Source organism: Neovison vison, chromosome 2 (assembly GCF_020171115.1).
Source record: "Neovison vison isolate M4711 chromosome 2, ASM_NN_V1, whole genome shotgun sequence".
NCBI lineage: Eukaryota > Metazoa > Chordata > Mammalia > Carnivora > Mustelidae > Neogale > Neogale vison.
In genome coordinates, this window is record NC_058092.1 from 91,348,146 (window position 1) to 91,362,596 (window position 14,451).

A 14,451-nucleotide genomic window follows, 5' to 3' on the forward strand; every position below is an offset into this window, starting at 1 on the left:
AAAGAACAGTTGGGGACCAATCCAGGTGAAGGAAGGGCTTTATGGATCATTCTGACCTGAAGCAGGGATTGATTATGTAAGCAATAAACACAAGTTGATCTCTGTGTTAATAAAAGAGGTTAAAGGGTGTGATGAAAGATAACATAATTAAAATCCCAATAAAAGTAAATTCCAAAGTCATCCAAAATTCAGTTCTTTAAGCATTAAGTATTTAAGCATTAAAAAGATAATTGATTAAAATGGGCATCTTGGAATGATAGATATTTTTATAAGTAACAAAATGCTATAAATTTAAAAAAGAAAGGAGATTTCTTTTTTAGACCTTTCTCAGGTCTAAAAAGGTCTAAAATATTTATTTTTTTCTTAAATGAAGTATAAAAACTAACAAAAAATTTACAAAGCAATAGTAAGAAAGAAACAAATAGTCCAGGAAAAAATGCTAGACAGAAGATATGACCAAGTATTATGGGTTGAGCTGGAGCTTAACCCAATATTTAGTGTCCTTATAATAAAAGGAAAATTTAGGCTCAAATACACACAGGTTTGATGGCCCTTAAAGCAGGATGTAGAGATTGGAGTCAGTGCTGCCACAAACCAAGAAACACCTGGAGACACCTGAAACTGGAAGAGGCAAGAAAACATCCCACCCTAGAGGGATGCATGGCCTAGCCAACACTTGATTTCAGAATTCTCGCCTCCAGAACTGTGAGAAAATAAATTTCTGTTGGTTTAAGCCACCTGGTTTTCCTAGGAAAGTAACACATCAAGCAAATGAGATAAAAGCAAACAAATGGTCAACAATATTAAAAGTCAGTTTGAGCATCTTTTTATGAATTCTTGGCCATTACTAATTTTGCCTCTATCATTGCTTCCATATATCACATTCTCCACAGAGCAGCGAGAATGTTCTTCTTAAAATTTACCTTAGATATAAATCAGACTCCTGCTAAAAACCAACCCATATCTTTTATATCAGGATCCATTTGGTTACAAGTAACAACAAACCCAAACAGCAGAGGCTTAAAAAATATTGTTGGAAACCAGAGGTGTGTAGGTCAGGAACTCAACAGGGTCAGGAAGAACCCAGCTGCTTTAAATCTGTGGATCTAGGAGCACCTGCGTGGCTCAGTGGTTGGGGCTCTGCTTCCAGCTCAGGTCATGATCTTAGGGTCCTGGGATCAAGCCCCACATCAGGCTCTCTGCTCACAGGGAGCCTGCTTCCCTGCCTCTCTGCCTACTTGTGATCTCTCTCTCTCCGTGTCAAATAAATAAATAAAATCTTTTAAAGTAATAGTAGATCCACAGATTCTACTTCCCTATTCTCAGATTAATATGACAATATTTCCTTACCCTTCTCTATTTGTCCCGATACTCTATTTTCTGTAACTCAAAATTACCAAATTATAATCATCAAAATCCCTAGGTACTCCAACTCTTCTCAGAATGTTTCCTTCCCTTTGTTGTTTGGTCACTTGTTCTCCCAAGTATCGGCGGTGTTTCTCTCATGCTTCTCGTTTCTGAGCCCAGAGAGTATCAAGTAGCCTCTCAATGCACATTAATGCTTTGTGACAATTTTCCTCCTTTCTCCCTAAGCGCCTCTAGCTTTGAACTGTCTGGCATTAAACTATGCCACTAGCTACCCCTCCATAGTGCAGCACCCACAGATCCTCATTGTAACTCTCTGAAGATTTCACCGCCTGAATTATGGTCACTTTCTCTAATGCCACTCGTGTCATAATTCTTGGTAATTCATAATTTATCCATTGGCCGTGGGCACCATTCTTATATCTTTTAACCCTTACTTCAAGTTTAAACATGCCAGTTACCAAATATGAGTTTTGATTACTTCTGTCTCACACCACATGCGTGTTCACCACAGTCACAGTATTTTTCCCTCATGTTTCACAAATAAAATTCATACCCGAGTAAGACATTTTGCACTAGCGGTTTCCTCTTCCTAGTGTTTTCACCTTCTTTCTTCATATGACTGGCTCCTTTTTCTTTTTTAAATCTTTGCTGAAATATCACTTTCTCAAATAACCATCTCCAGTCACCCAAAATAAGGTAGCCAGCTCTTCAATGACTGTCCCATAACCCTGTTTTGATTTCCTGCATAGTTTTACTACTTCATAATGTCTTTGTTAGTTGATTTCTTTCTAGCTGTCTCGCTCCAACCCAACACCATCCTGGAACTGGAATGAACATCCCTGACAGTTATAACCTTGTGGTATTATGTATAAGTCTATCCAGAGAACACAAACAGAAATTTTTTAACTATATTACAAGTCCTGAATTAATATCTATTGAATACATGTATTGAAATAATAACATACAATGTCTTATGTAAGAGGTAGATGCAAATAAAAAATCAAAATCTATCATTAGCAAGTGTGTAAGGAAATAGAATGTGACCACTTTTGGTGTTAGTACAAATCGATACATCATGTATAAAAGATAACATAAAAAAAATTTAAAATTATACTACATCAAAATTATGAACTTCTTTAATCAAAAAATATTATTAAGAGAATGTAAAATCACAGAGCAGAAAAGATATTTGTACCACATGTAATCACCAAAGGTTTGTATCCTGGATATATTACAAAATCCAACAAATTAGTTAATAAATAAATGGTTATGAAATTTTAACTGCCAGCCCAAATGAAATCCAATCTAGAGAGAAATCCAAAGTATCTATAAGCCACCTCAAATGGAACACAATTAGAAATTACAGAAAAAGTAGCCCATAATCACAAATAAATTTCAAGAAAAGCATACAAACAGATGTCTCAGGTGTAGAAATAGCAGAAAAGGACTTTAAAAACAACTATAATAAATATGTTAAAGGATTTATAGCAAAAGATGGACAGCATGGTTGAACAAATAAGGAATCTCAGTAGAGACATGGAAATTATACTGTAAGAACATAGTGGCATATTAAAACTAAACATGCTCTATCTTGGGGGACTTTGGTTATCTATTGTGATGAAGTAACAAGGACCAGACTTAACTCTCACTTTAAAGGAGTAAGATATCAGACAAAATACGTGAATTAATCTTTTTTTCAGACTTTCAATAATGGATATCACAAGACAGTGAGCACTGAAAGAAGAGAAGCAAATGAGATAAAACCATTGTCCCAGAGGACTGGCTTTAGCATCTCCAGTCCATTACCCAGGGAAAGGGACCATAAACAGATCCTGGTGGTCTCTGTGAACTGAGGAGACATTATTGAGAATTCAAGAGGGGAAAGACAACCAAACTATGCAGGGAAGAGTATTAGAGAGGGGGATACAACTCAGAAAGAAGTTGGGAAAACTGGAGAGTAATCCCCCACACGCCCCAACTGAGTACTTTATCACACAAGGGTGAAAAAAGAGTCACAGGGAAAGAACTGGAGAAAAAATCCCTAAGAGTAACACAAGAAAAGGTACAACACATGTCCCAACAGACACTTGCAAACCTCATGATACGTAGGTCTGAGGAGTACTCAGCAGAGCATTGCTTCATGAGTAGGACAAGACTATAGACTACTCCAATCCAAGCTAACAAGGCTTAAAAGCAAGCCTTCAAAGGATCAATCTGTTCAAAAGTATACTACCTATATTTCAGAATAAAAAACTTGAGTATAAAATACAAAATATCCAGTATCCAAAAAGTTAAAATTCAAAATGTGTGGCAGCCAGTCAGAAATTATCAGACAGGCAAGTAAGCAGGAAAACATGATTCATAGTGAGAAGGTAAATTAATCAGTAAGAATGACAGTAATAATAGAATTAAAAGTCAAGGATATTTTTAAATAACTTAAACTATACTTGATGTGTCAAGAAAGTAAAGCAAGTATGCAAGAAAGTAGAAGAAACATGAATAAGTATGTTAAGTAGAGTCATGAAAGATATTTTCATAAAAATTGATCTTCAAGAAATTATATATAGAATGTGTGATTAAAAATATACTGGATGTGGGGCCCCAGGAAGGCTCAGTTAGTTGAGCATGGAACCCTTCGTTTTGGGCCAGGTCATGATCTCGGGTCCTGGGATTGAGCTCCATGTAGGCTCCATGTGTGAAGACTCTGCTTTGGATTCTCTCTCTCCCTCTCTCTCCACCCCTCCCCCTGCTTGCATATGCTCTCTATCTAAAATAAATCTTTCTAAAAGTATACCAGCTGTGATTAACAGCATATTAAATACTGTAGAAGAAACAGTGGAGGACAGGAAAGTATAGCAATAGAATAAAAATTGAAATAGATAGAGAAAAAGGCCAAAAATAAATGAATAAAGCTTGGTTTAGAGTTTTGTTACATCAGTGAGATTTGTTACAACTTTAATGGGTCTGACATATGTGTAACTGGCATCCCAAAATGGGGTGAAGAGAACAACAACAAAAAGTTGAAGGCAACAATAGCTAAATCTCTCCAAACTTGACAAAAACTATAAACTCACAAATTCAAGAAGTGTAATGAAGCCCAAACATGAGAAAACAACACCAAAGTAAATCACAATCAAATTGCTTTAAACTCATAACAATGAAAAAAAAAAATAAAATCTGCTAGACATATAGCATAAAAGGGAATAAAATTAAAAATAACATTAGATCCCTCCTAAGAGTAATTGCAAGCTAGAAGACAGTGGGAAAACCTTTATCAACAATAACAACTCTAGAATTCTGCACCCAGAAAAAATATATTTTAAAAAATTATACATATATATTTTTTGGCTTCCGTCTTTTTGGTTAAACATTTTTAATTTCTGTAAGCATACCTCAGAAAGAATAATTTTGAAAAGAGACTACTTTTTAACTTCATAGCATTCTCATCTATTTATTTTAGGTTATATGCACTGCTTTCATGGTAAAAACCCTAAATATTTAAAAAACCATAATTTCAGTGACTTTAGAATGGAATAAAATCCAGTTTTAAGATACCAGTGGTATGAATGGGATTATACTAAATATCAAAAGGAATTATGCATCATTTCAAGTCAAAACAGGTTCCAGGGAGTATTGCTGAAGACAGAAAATTTCAGATTTCATTAATCCAGAAAGTAAACCTCATACTTGTTTCAAGAAGTAGAAGAAAAAATAGAATTACTGCAGCATAGTTGAAATGCTGTCATACAGAGCAGCTAGCATAGGCAGGAGTTATTCTCTATTCCTGAACTGTGACGGAGACTTTTGTAAGATTCGACAATGTGCAAATGGCTAAAGAAAGGGATTTGACTCCCTATGCCACATTTGCCAACGACAACACAATGGGTTCTAAAGCAACTATTTTCAATGACCGTTCAGAAAAATTTTAAACTGAAATTCGAAGGGAAAGAAGAAAATCCTCCACTTTTTTACCTATGCGCAAAGTAAACACTAAAGGGAAAAGAGTGGTGAGATAGAAAATCAGAGTAAAGAAGGCTTCCCCACTCTTAAGGGCTGGTTTGCAATTTTGGGAGCTTCCCAGGTGAAATGTGAAACCACCCCCCATATCCAGGGGGTAGGGAGATACTGACGAAAAAAGCAGGCCACTCTGGATTGGTATGTGGCAAGATTAATAGATAAGGAAATTAACATATGATGCCTGCCTTGGGAAGCCACAACAGGAGTAGATCTCTGTACCCAGCAGTCAAATCATAAAAGTTTATATAGCGGTCTCAAATGGGTTGGTCACATATAAAATCCAGAGGTTCTCAACACCACATCACTATCTTAAAGCTGTAACCTTGGAGCAGCTTCTGGGAAGGGGGAAATTTCAAGGACACATTCCAAGACCAGGGGAGAGGAGTGGTGAGAAGTTTCCCATTACCTCCATCGGGCTCAAAGGTCAAACTGTGGTTACGTCTTTTCAATGACCTCCCCCAATATTAGGATAAAAAACAGAGATGATCTAAAGCAAAACTGGAATTACTTGACTTAGTAAAAATACTTTTTCTCCCCCTTGCCTTAAGTTGCATCAGTAGAAAACACATCTGTCTTTATCGCCCTATCCTCATCGCCTAAGGACAATGCCTGTACACAGTGAGAACACAATTCTGAATCAAAAAATTGGGGCTTGATATATTAACACAAGTAGGCAAATATCATTTTATATACAATAGCGTAGTTTGGTGCTATGAACTGACAACTAACATATGCTAATAGAAAGAGGACTCTCAAGTAAATATGTTTATAGAAAGGGAAATGACAGTACTGAACAAGAAATTTGTGTGTGTGTGTGTGTGTGTGTGTGTGTGTGTGACAAATCTAAAAATAAAAGCCTGGTGTTTGGAGGAGAGTGTTAGGATGATTTCTTAAAGAGAAGAAAGAGAGAAACTATACTTTCCTTATCTATACTACAAAAGAAGCAAAGAGGAAAGAATTTGCAAGTATTTGTAAAAAAGAAAACATTTCTAAAAGAATCATTTAACTGAAAGCAGAATAAAGAATAGAAAAAGTTTCTTGTATCTCTGACATGATCTATATTCATAAGAACAAGTTATACCAATTCTATACAAACTCTTCCAGAAAACAGAAGAGGAAGGTATACTTTCCAACTCATTTTGTGAGTTCCCAACTCACCAGTCTTGTATTAATATGAAAAATGGACAAGATATTACAAGAAAAGAAGTTTACAGATCAATATACATCATAAACATAGATTTTAAAATATTTAAATTATTAGCAGATTGAATCCATAGACTCTACCGTGATCAAATGTGCTTTATCCCAGGAATGCAAATTTGGTTCAGCATTTGAAAATCAATTTAATTCACCATATTAACAGACTAAAGAAGGAAAATCATATGACCATTTCAATAAATCCAGAAAAAACTTGATGAATTTCAGCATTCACTAATGATATAAAATAGATCTCAGTCATTTAAGAATTAAAGGGACTTTCTTAACATGATGAATAGCGTCTACCAAAAAACAACAGCAACAATACCAAAAACAAACAAAAACCCTCTAGATAACATCACATTTAACAGTGAAATAAAGAATATTTCTTCCTAAGACCAGGAAAAAGTTAAAGATTTCTTTTCATCTCTTCTATCCAGCATTTTTTTTTAAAGATTTTATTTATTTATTTGACAGACAGAGATCACAAGTAGGCAAAGAGGCAGGCAGAAAGAGAGAGGGAAGCAGGCTCCTTGCTGAGCAGAGAGCCTGATGTGGGACTCGATCCCAGGATCCTGAGATCATGACCTGAGCCGAAGGCAGAGGCTTTAACCCACTGAGCCACCCAGGTGCCCCTCTATCCAGCATTTTAAAATCGAGCACAAAATTCAGTCAGTTTACCAAAGAGAATGTCTGGATGACAGATATACACATGAAAAGATGCTCAGTATCATTAGTCATTAGGAGAATACAAATTAAACTCCTGATGAAATACCACTACACATATATTTAAGTGACTAACACAGAAATAAATCTGATTATCCCAAGGCCCGGTGAAGATGTGGAGTGGCTGGAACTCTCACCACATTAGTTTCTTATAAAGTGAAATCCATATTTACATGCAACCATATAGTTCCTACCGTCTGGTATTTAACTAAGGGGAAAAAAATATGTCCATACAAAAACGATTGCAGACATTTATAGTAGCTTTATCATAATCACCCTGAACTAGAATTATTCCGAATGTTCATCATCTGGTAACAGATCAGTAACTATGGTCCACACATAAAATGGAACTCTGCTCCCAGAAAAAAGGACTCAGCTACCACTACATGCGACAACTTGGATGAATCTCAAATACATTATATACTAAGGGAGAGAAAACAGACACAGAAGGCTACATACTGTATGATTCCATTTATGTGGCATTCTGGAAAAAGCAGAATCATAGGGACAGGAAACAGATCAGTTTGCCAGGAGCTAGGGGAAGGGAGAAGATCTTGATTAAAAAGGATCAAGATGGAACTTTAGGGGCTGAAGGTGATGGATACATCCTATATCTGAATTACTGTAGTGGATACAGAAGTGTACACATTTGCCAAAATTCAAAGAGCTGTATGCCTAAAAAGGTGAAGTATATTGTATGGAAATTATACTAGTTATCTATTGTTCCCTAGCAAAATATCCCCAAACTTAGTAACTTACAACAATGCACACACACTATCGCATGATTTCTGTGGGTCTGAAATCCAGGCTCAGTTTTGCTGGGCACGTGTGGCTTAGTCTCTCACAAGGCTGCAGTCAAGTGGTGGGTTAGGGCTACAGTCATTTTTGGATCCAGTGGAGGTAGAATCCACTTCCAAGCCCTCTCAGGTGGTTGTTGGAAGAACTCGATTCCTCACTGCCTGTTGACCAGGGGTCCTCCTTAGCTCCTTGCCAAGTGGGTCTCTCCATAGGGTAGCTCACAGCATGACAGCTGGCTTCCCACAAAATGAAGAGGCATGTGATCAAAAAAGGGCAGCCTAAGGCAGGAGGCACCGTGTTTTTTAACCTAACCTTAGAAATGACAGCCCACCACTTTTGCTTCTTTCGATTCATTAGAGGTGAGTCACCATACCCAGCCTACACACATGGGGAGGACATTCGGCAAAGATGGGCATACCAGGCGACAGATCTTTGGGGGCTATTCTATAGCTTGCTCACTGCACAAATGATAGTCCAGGAACCTTGACTTCTAAAAACAAGGAGGATTAGAAACAGGACGAAGAGAAAAGCATATAGTTAAGGGCAGCTAAGGCAAAGAGATAAAAGTAAACTAGAATGTGTTAACAACGTAAGCCTAAAATGCACTCTTACAAATCAAGAGTGGTATCTCAAAAAAAAAAAAAAAAAAAAAAGAGTGGTATCTCTATCAGGAAAATAACCTAAGAATGCAGTGGGGAGAATGCAAACAAACAAGATTTTGTTGATTAGACACAAATTGGGGCTTAAGAGCAAGACTTGAACTAAAGAATGAAGACGGTGGTCTCGGGACCCGGATTGATGAGAGATGTTGCCAGCTGTTAATACTGAGCTCTCTGGGGGAAAACTTCAATCCAAAGAGCAAAGATAAAAACCAAAACCCAAAAAATCATGTTACAAAATTATCGGTGAACAAATCCCAAATTGCCAAGCCCCAAATACAGTGGTTTTAAAGGTTACAATGGGGTCTCAGTTCCCTCAGTTTGGGCATGCAATGGGGACAGGAGCCAGGCAGATCATTACAGAGACCTGATTTGACAGCAATGCATGGGAAGAAACCCTGAAAGACTTTAGATAACCACAGTTCAATATTGACCAATAGTGAAATTAATTTGCTTGAAAGGCCCATTCAATATTAGGCTGCTTTCTAAAGTTCCCATGTCCATTTGATCAAGGGACATTCTTGTCTACCTTCATGGTAAGATCATACAAGAATTAAGAGACTTAGCATATATTTTCTCCATCAGTGAGATTAATCTTTAATATTTAAATGATATTATACAAATTTAAAAAGGGAACTGAAATCTAAAATGTTAAGATGAGTAAAGAGATTTTAACAGACCATGTAGCATAAAAGTATATTTTTATCTATAAACATATTGTATTCATTAGACTTAATATATGTGTTATAATAATAATATAAATTTTATTTATATAAAAATATAAAAATGTTGAGTATTCTGCCCCATTGCCAAAAAAAAAAAAAAACCAAAAACAAAAAAAACAAAAACAAAACAAAAAAACAGATTCTTCCCTAAGGTTGTGGATAATCTTCAGAGAGAAGTAAGAATTCTGGTTCATGTCATTTTGCAGATTGGGAAAAGCTAAAGACTTCAGAGGAAAGCAATTATAGTAGCAATGCTGTTCTGCTGAGCCCACTCCTTTAAAGGCTGGAATGTGCATATAAAGTTGAAGAAGTTTGTAATTTATTCCTCACATATATAATGTAGGTAATTGGCAAGAATAACTATTTATTATCAGGTTTCCCTTTGTGTGAGTGTGTTTAAATATGCCATTAATTTGGATGCCTTCTAATGGGTTACCAGAAGAATTTAATTTTCATGCATAGCTTCAATGAGAAATAGACCCATTTGGCTCTGAAATGTTTTTGAGTCACTCCTATTACCTTTTTTTAAGAATATGAAATCTGAAGAATTAGAATTGTTTGCCACCCTTAGCAGAAAGTCTGCTACGTTGTAGGTATTCAATGTTTATTTCAAAACTAGGTGCTAGCCTACTTACTTACTTACTTTTTTTATTCTCTGTGATGATATAAATTCTTGTTAGTATATATGATTTTGTCTCAAGGGCTACTATGTTGGATTTCCCCCCCAAAAGTCCCAGAAAGCAAATAATTTTCTCACGTAATTATCCACAAAATGCGTAATTATCTATAAAGTCAACCCTGCCTTCTCATACAATCTGGAGACGCCGAGAGGGGTGAGAGAAACAATTATAGTGATTTTTCTGAAGACACAAAAGCTCCATTAAAAAAATGCTGAGCAAATATACTTGGAGTCAGTTACCATAAAGCAGAGCTTACACTTAGAAAAATTAAAGATGAAACTCAATCAAATTATAAATTAGAGCCCAGAAACTATAGCTAGAAGAAGATTGAGATAATTGACTAAGTGTTTTAGTTCAGAACACTAATGATAAAAGAATTTAAAACCTTTGATAACTATGAAAGCTATGTAAAGCTATTGATAATGTATCAATTAAAAGAGGAAGCATTTATTTTCAGTCAAAGTTTTACACGTATGACCACATAGGTATGCATTTTACAACTGCCACATAGAACCTATACCCAAACAGCACCGCTGAATCACTAGTTACCAGTACAGAGTGATTTGCACACAGAATTTCATTTATTTGCCTCAACAATCCCCTGAACAAAACACTACCATCACAATTTTACATTCCGGGAAACTGAAGCATACAGGGATGAGAGGGTATCTCCCAGATGATTCAGCTGGTAAACAGCAGAGCAAAGATCAAAATCATGTCTGTTTCACTCTAGGTCCCATTCTCTTTTTATTTAGTATCTCTATCATTAATACCACTACCCAATTTACCCAATTTGATTATTTATATCAATATTTATTGGAAAGTGGAATTTCTTGGTCTGATTTAATTTCTACAAAATTATTCCAAAGCCTTAGTTATAAACATAACCAAAGATTTAGATAAAATGATGCTCACTATGATATTGCTTAAAAAGTAAAACAGTAATAACCAACAGAAAAATAGCTTCCTAAAACTAATACAGGCAAGCAGTTAAAATATTATAAAAGATTACCCTCAAATATTGAGGACATGGAAAGTTCTCACCCAGTATGCAATCTTAAGTGATTACAAGCACTAAGAACTTCACAAACTAGTAACACAGTAAACATAACTTTAATGTCTTTTTCCATATACACTGCATTTATGAAATTTTACTCAACATCTGATTTTTGTTCAACGTTGCTGTCTGATTCTAAAGTTTATCTGGTTCCAATTCAATTAGAAAATATTTACTTCCTCTTTCCTGAAAGATGATTTCAGAAACAGAAGAAATGTAAATATAAAAACAATTCATGGTTTCAAAATAAAACCAAGAAGGGGCCACCCACTGAGCAACACTGAGGAATAATCTGAAAACATAAAGAAGACTGCACTGGATTAATGACAGAAACTAAAAACACAAAGCATGCAATTCCATCACACATAATAGGATAGCTTCTGAATTAAATACACTTGCCGATCCAGAACCTGGACCCAGGGTCTGGGTTTATCATTGCTGGAGGGAGTGAGTAAGCCAAGGAGTAGCAGGGAGGTTGTTCATTCAAGATAAGTCTTCCGTGGGCCTGGCTCTGATGTCTGTTCTCAGTGAACACGCTACAATTAACTCTTGAAATAATGTAAACATGTTCCTTGATAGAGTTAAGAACAGACTGCAGCCACAGAGAAAATTAAGGGAGTTCCTCTGGTCACTCCAGCTGGGAGTATTTATACCGTGGAATTTGTGAAAGCTGCAAAACTTGTGCTTTTTCCCTCCAGAGAGTCAGCTGTCAAACATTTACTAAAATACCCCGTACTGCTGCAAGGGAGCCTGGAAAAATGTTCTTTTCCTTTTCCTTTTTTTTATCTTTCCCTTTCCCTCCTTTCCTTTCTTCCTTTCCTCCCGCTCCCTCCCTCCTTCTTTCCTTCTTTTCTTTCTCTCTCTCTCTCTCTCTCTCTCTCTCTCTTTTTTTTTAGCTAAGCACAGTACTATTCCATATTCTGTTGGCAAAGAGGAGAAGGATTAAGTGGTAGAACTAGCAGCAACTAATACATGGAAAGATGTGAATTTTAGGTCTCAGAAATTAGAAACCTGATTACTAAAATAATTTCAAATCTCTACATAAAGAATCAGTTGAAGAAAAAATCATATTTAAGATGGAATTTGTAATCTGGAAGATATATTTTTCCCAAAATATAAGACAGAATAAAAAGTAATGTAGAACTATAAAGAAGATTTATTTTTATTTTTAAATAAAGAAGCTTTAAAAGACAGGAGGGTAGATTGGAATGATCCAGTATGTATCGAATAGAAATTTCACAAGCAATTCAAGTATCCTACAAATGGAGAATAGAAATAATGGAAGAGAAAACATAAAATACTTAATATAGAAAATTTTCCTTAGAGACAAGTCTAGGATAGTCTTCATGTAATCTGGGACACCAAAAAGTAAAAAGAAATTCAAATTATATTCGGGATAAAAAAATAAGTTACTTACATTAGATTGAAAAGCAGATGGTAAATACCGAACATTTGTTAAAAGAGTGGAACATGTCCATGCTGTTAACTATGGATGGAAGTGCAAACTGGGAGCAATTTGACAGTTTCTACAAAACTGTTAAACGTGCATATCCCTTAGAGTGATCAGTTGATTATCCTGGTATCTATCCTCCATTGATATTGGCACCAATGAGCAAGAACATATGCTGAACCATGTATGGTAGCGAAAACCAGGGTCAGCCTAGAGCTTTACCACTTAAGAATCGTTAAATGCATTTTCATATTTTCAAATATGGGAAACTATATAAACAATTAAAAGAACACATCGTATGTCAATATACTGATATGCAAGGATTCTACTACCTATATTGTTAAGTGAGGAGCCTGTTGCAGAACAATGGATAGAATTTGTGTATCAGAGGAAGTGCAGAGGATACAAAGAAATTGCTAGTAGCAATTAATCTAAGAATGAGTGAAAGATAAGAACTCTACTCCTTATTTTGTACTTTTGTTTTGTACTTCATTTTCTCACAAAGAGCAAGCCCTTCTCTTACAATTTTTTGAAAGTTATACTAGAAAACATTCATGAATAGGCTTATGCAAACATAAGAACAGTCCCATCACACAGGGGAAAATATTATAAGGAAGACCCTCAACCCTTGTGAATTATAATTTTCATATTTAGACAGAAATCATGATGTTTAATTAATGTGACTATATAAGAAGTAAAACAAAATTTCTAAAACAGCTCCCCTATTAAAAAAAGAAAAAGAAAAAATATAAAATGTATGGAAGACAAATAAAACACACTAAGATAAAAGACAAAAAGAAATTGAAGGGACAAAAACATGTAAATGTACAATAAAGTATCAATTATATTTACATATAGTATTTTAAGACACAAATTCGGAGAAAAAGAGTCTAAAATTCTATAGCTAAGAAAGCAAAGGTATGAAAAGGCTGGGATTTGACTCGGACAGCATCAGTGTGGGCACACAGCTGACTACCCTGCTCCCTACAGAGAACTGGCAAATACTAGGTGGGGGTTAGGACACAGGTGAGGGGCAGGACGTAAGAAACCCCCTTGGGTGGATGGATGTTTAATTCAGTACAGAATTTTTGCACATGAATCCGTAAAATGATTTAAATGCCTTCAAAATGTGCGTGTCCTTTCACCTGGTAATCTCATTTGCAGGAATTTACTCTAAAATAATCAGATAGTCAAAACACTCTTACAATAAGGACATCTGTGAAGCTATGAATGCCACTTCATTATCGGATAATAATGGATTGATTAAAATAATTATGATGCATGGATACAGATTTAGATATATATAGAGAGAGAGCCACATAGAAGCATAGAAATTTATCTTTTGATATATTTTAAGAGATGAGAATACAGTTTATTTCATATGCTCCTGTTTGTGAAAGAATGTAGATGTACATAGAAATGTATCAGGAAATATACTGAATTCCGCCCAGAAGATGTATGAAATGTCTCGTCCAAAAGGGCAATCTGGTGTAGCAATTACAAGCACCCAGAGAGCCCGAGTGAATCCTGAGTCCACCACTTCTAGCTGCGTGAACTCGGGCGAGTTATGTATGCTCCCTTAGTGGAAGATAGTGCTGTGAGGAAAATGCACGGGGGTAAGGAGAATAGAGAGTCATGGGTGGGAAATGGTATTTTAGTGAGAGAGTATTCTGGCGGGCTTTTCTAAGTGCTCAAGAAGAAAACTGTGAGAAGTTAGGGAGTAGAGATCTAGCAACTGAAATATGGAGGGAACAGAACTGCAAGCAGAGGGAAT